Here is a 5398-nt window from a genome sequence, read left to right as displayed (position 1 = left end):
TTCAATAATATTTATATATTCCTTCCTCTCTATTATAAAAATTCTCTTCTAATTGCTATCTAGCCTTGCTGCTATTAGCTGTGGAATCTTGTCCCAAAGCCTGGTTATCGTTCTAGTTAGCATCTGTAACAAGTTACCAAACTCTTTTGTTTCAGAAAACTCTCTCAAGAGTTTTTGTTTATCAAACGTTCATGGCTGGAACTGCCATAGTGAACAAACTCCATTTGGTTATGGTATATATGTCTTTTTATACATATTTGGATTCTATTTTTAGTGACTTTAATTCCCTTGATGTCCCTATTTAAGATATAATTATCTTCAATATTTCTCTACATACTTTATGAACCCCATAAGATGATACAATAATTTTTACTTCAACTATCAAACATAATTTAGAAAACTAAATAGAAAAAAAAATATTGTATTTACTGCTAATTTTTTACTATTTTTTTCCCTCATTCATTTTTCCTTCCTGATGTTCTAAGACCTTCTTTAATCATTATTTTTCTGTTTAGAGAATTTTCTTAGCTCTTCTTTTAGGGCAGAACTGTTGGTGGCAAATTCTCAGAGTTTTTGCTTTTTTCCCCCCATCCTAGTGTATCTTGGTTTCTTCTTTGTTAAAAGGTGTTTTTGCTCGATATAGATTTCTAGGTTAACAGTTCATTTCTTGCAGTACTTGAAAAATAATTTACCACTTCCTCCTAGACTTCATGATTTCTGATGAGAAATTCATTGCCAACTGAATTTCTTACTCCTAATGTATCACTTCTCTCTTGCTGCATTCAGTTATTTTCCCCCAAATTTGGAAAATTTTCTGATAGTATTTTTTTGAAATATGCTTCCAGTTCCACCCTCTTTCTTCTTGTGACGTTACAATGACAGGAATGTTGGATGTTTTGTAATAGTCCAAGTACTTAATGTTCTGGGTGGTTTTTTCATTCCACTGTCTCTAGTTGTTCATGTTACGTAATTTTTATTTTTCTGTATTCAAGTTCACCGATTCAATCCTCTGTCTTCTCTAGTATGTTTTTGAGTTCTTCCAGTGATTTTGTAGTTCGGTTTTTGCATTTTTAATTCTAAAATTTCTCCTTCAGTCTTCTTTATGTCTTCTATTTCTTTGCTAAGGCTTTTATTTGTTTTCAGAGACTTTTCACTCTCTGTTTCAAGCATGTCTTTAAATGAGCATTGAAACATTTAGATAATGGTTGCTTTAAAACACTTGTTATATAATTTTAACATCTCAATGTTGGTGTCTGTAGATTCTTTTTCTCATTCAAATTGAGATTTTTCTGGTTCTTGATATAATAAATGATTTTTTGTTCCATATTACAAGACTTTAGATATTATTTAACATTCAGTTTCAGCAGACCTTCTCTGAAACCATACCAGTGAGGTAAAGGGGAGTTCTACTTTCTTACTACTAAGTGGGTGTTGTAGTCCAGGTTCCTCATTCGTTTCCATGGAAACCCAAGGAGAGAAGGGTTCCTCATTACTGCTGGGAGTGGGGTAAGACTTCAGGTTTCCCACTAGGCCAGCACTGACATTACTCTCTCTGTTGTAGTGAATACCTTATTACTATTTCCTATATGGCCTCTACTGAAACCACAAAGAAATGCTTCCTTATCATCAAGTGGGGGGTGAATATCCCAACCTCCTACTGAACTTCCTCTGAAAGCACACGGATGAGGGAGAAGTAGTGCCTTGTCACAGTCAGATGAGAATGGAATTCTAAGCTCCCCACTTGGCCTTTGTTGACCAAGGGGTGGGGTGAAGCCACATTCTTTTCTATGATGTTTGGTTAGAGTAGGGTGATTAATATCTTAAGTTTTCCACTTTGTTATACAAACTCTTTCCTGTTCTTCTGACTGAGAGAGAAGGCTTTTCTTCTTGTTGTTGTTTTTAAATCTGTATTCATTAGCATTTCTGGGTTGTTAGAATCTGCAGTACCCAGTCTTGGATATATGAGGCAAAACAGAACAGAACAGAACAGAACAAAATTAAGGTATTCAATGCTGTGCTGTACTTCATGTCCTGAGGATCCTAGCTGGCCAAACTTCTATCTTTCAGAACTTTCTTATACATATCATCCCCAGGTTTTTTAGCTGTATTTGGTGGGAAGAATAGGGAGAAGTATGTCTTCTCCATTTTGTTCCAGAACCAGAACTTGACAGGTGATTTTTATTAGAATTTTAGTTTGCCAAGTGGACTAATGATTTGTATCCTTGCATTAGCATGTTCCCTTCTATCTGCATAGGAAAAAGAATCTGAATGAGATGGTTCCTTAGTGTTCAAATAAGAGTTATAGTCAAATGATTCTTATAGGTTATATCCATGAGCCTAATGTACTCATCACTGCTACATTGAAGAATTAAATGTTCAAATTTTCTTCTTCTCTTTTTTGGTACTGGAGATTAAACCTAGGGGCATTTTACTACTGAACCATGTCCCCAGTCTATTTTATTTTTTATTTTGAGACAGAGTCTTGCTTAGTTGCTCAGGGCCCCAGTAAATTGCTGAGACTGGTTTTGAGCTTGTGATCCTCCTGTCTCAATCTCCCAAGTCACTGGGGTTACAGGAATGCACCACCAAGCCTGGCTCAAATTTTCTTCTTATACAACATTTTCTAGACTCCTTAGTGACAGTCCACTCTTCCTGTTTTTTACTAATTTTTGTTCAGTCTGTGCCCAGTGTTGTTGAATGGGTTTCAAGTTTCTTGAGTTCTGTTCAACCTCTTTGATATTTCACTTTTGGCCTATATATGAACTTTTGAATTGCTAAATCACCTCAAACACAAATTTGTACATATTGGCACAAATAGACTTGTTAGACAATGATACATTATACAAGAGTATTTTGGTATCTGAATACTACTTGAAAATTTTGTTAAAGTGAAGTTAACATAACTCAAGGGTGTCATAAAATGACTATATGTTTAGAGAGATGAAACTCAATCATCTGACATTTTTGTGATCACTAATTTTAAAATATTATAACACATGAAAGACATAAAATGGTACACAGAATTTTACAATGCAGGCCCATGTGTACCCACCACACAGAAATTAAACTAAATAGATAATACTTTTTTTGTGTTTAGTGAATCTTTACTATGGTTTTACAAAATTTGAGGACAGAGTAAAGAATATGGGGGTTGATGTCAGGTCTATGTTCCAGTCCAGTTACTAGTTAGTTAACTTTAGACAAGTCATTTAACTCTTGAGATCAAGTTTCATTATCTATAAAACTGGGGTAGGGATAGCGCCTATTTCTCAGGGTAGTTGTGATGGTTAAATGAGATAACTCTGTTAATTAAGTAGTACCTTAATACAGAGCCTACCACCCAATAAATCCAATTTCTATTGTCATTTTATGTCATCCCAAGCAGTGCAGAGAAACAGAAGTGTGAAAACCCTTAATTTTGTCTTTGAGGAGCTTGTCAAAAAGTAAGAAGAATAAAACAGATATACAAATAACTACAATAAGAACTATAATAGGGGTTGGGGATATGACTCAGTGGTAAAGTACTTGCCTAGTCTTTACAAGGACCTGGATTCAATCCCCAGCACAGAAAATAAAGAAAGAACTATCAGGTAAATGCCAGAGGAGAAGGATTACCAAAGATGAGAGTTCAAAGATTTGGAACATGGTTGCAATGTCAGCATTTTATATCTAATTTTTTCACGTGTGATTTAGTTTATGCTGAGCTCTGGGGATATAGAATTAAACCATACCATTATACCAAAGTATATTTATGGGGAAAGTTTGTTGCTATATTTTTTCCTCTATCTATGGGAAGACACTAATTTTTCATCTAAAATATGGTTCTAATATATTTTCTTGACATACTGCTTCAGGTAATCATTATTAATCAACTGGGATTGTCCTTGAAATAGTGTACGATGCTTTTGGAAGTTTGCAAAGAAGAGCACTTAGGTTAACAGTGCCAAATTATAGAAGTAAAAGAGATAGGTATCATTTGGAGAAATTCATCATTGGTGAATTTTGAGAGAAAATTTATATGAGATTGGACCCATAGTAAATGGAATAGGAATTGGAGCTTAAAACAAATAGGGCAAAAGGACGTTGGAGTTGTGGGCATTAAGAAGTTTCAAGACTAAATTTAGAAGAACACATAAATCTGGATGTTAATTAAGGATGATGGCAGAAATTGCAATGGTAAACAAGAATCAACTATATACAGAGGAGGAATGACTAAGAAAGAACACAGCTGATTATAACAAGGAAGATGGTTTGTTTCCATGTCGATTCACACTATTAGATTGTGGCACCTGAAGTGGAAAGAATTATGTCTTAGTTTTTGGAATCCTAGCACTTAAGACAGAGTACAAGGGAGTGAATGAATGAATGAATTAATGAGGGACTATATGGTGATAAACAAGTGAGTGTAGACAACATATTGTATTTGAGAAGAAACTGGAAATATGGTATCATCCTAAAAAAAGATTAGATTGGGATTAAAATAAAGTTAAAAACTGAGTTTCCCCTTGAGCAAATTGTGAACTCCTTTCCAGAGAGGAAACTCATAATTTACTATATTGAGCACCATTTTTATTTCAGTCTATGTCAAAAGTTCTTGCACTTAGTTGTAAGTTAGGAATAAATAAATAAATAGTATTTTTTTAAAAATCCCAATACACAGGCCACAACTCTTCCCAATCAAGTCAGAATCTTTAGGGTTTTGACTTAGTCATCAATATTTTAAAATGCTCCCCACAAGAATTTGTACTGTGAAGACTGAGAATCACTAGGTGAATACTAAGTAAGACAATGTACAGGTATATTAACTTGTATAATTACACAAAAATTCAGTGATACAGCTAGAATTAATTTCTAACAATTTTCTATAAGAAATGAAATGTCTATGTTCTCAAATTGTTTACAATGTTTATTCAACAGTTACCTAGTGCTCAATGTCCTATTTGCAAACTGGTCACCAATAGACTGGTCCTTAGAGTGCTGAAAATTTGCAATGGTTGTCAATATTTAAAAACTAGGAGATTTTGCATTAAAAAATAGAAACTACATATTTCTCCTTAAAATCAGAAAACCAGAGAGAATGATGATTGCATTCTCTAGTACTGATCAGTCAAATAAGAATATGAATACTGCCCCATTCATTAGATGGAAATGTTTTCTTTCTTTTTTTCCCTGTTCACTCTTTTTTAATTTGTTCTAATTAGTTATACATGACAGTAGAATGCATTTTGACACATTGTACATAAATAGAATATTAACGTCTCATTCTTCTGGTTGTACATGATGTAGAATTGCACCAGTCATGTAATCTTATATGCACATAGGGTAAGAATATCTGATTCATTCCACTATCCTTCCTAACACATACCCCCTCCCCTCCCTTCACTCTCTTCTGTCTAAT

The sequence above is a fragment of the Sciurus vulgaris genome (assembly GCF_902686455.1).
Source record: "Sciurus vulgaris genome assembly, chromosome: X".
In the NCBI taxonomy this organism is placed as follows: Eukaryota; Metazoa; Chordata; class Mammalia; order Rodentia; family Sciuridae; genus Sciurus; species Sciurus vulgaris.
This window is presented reverse-complemented; position numbering follows the sequence as displayed.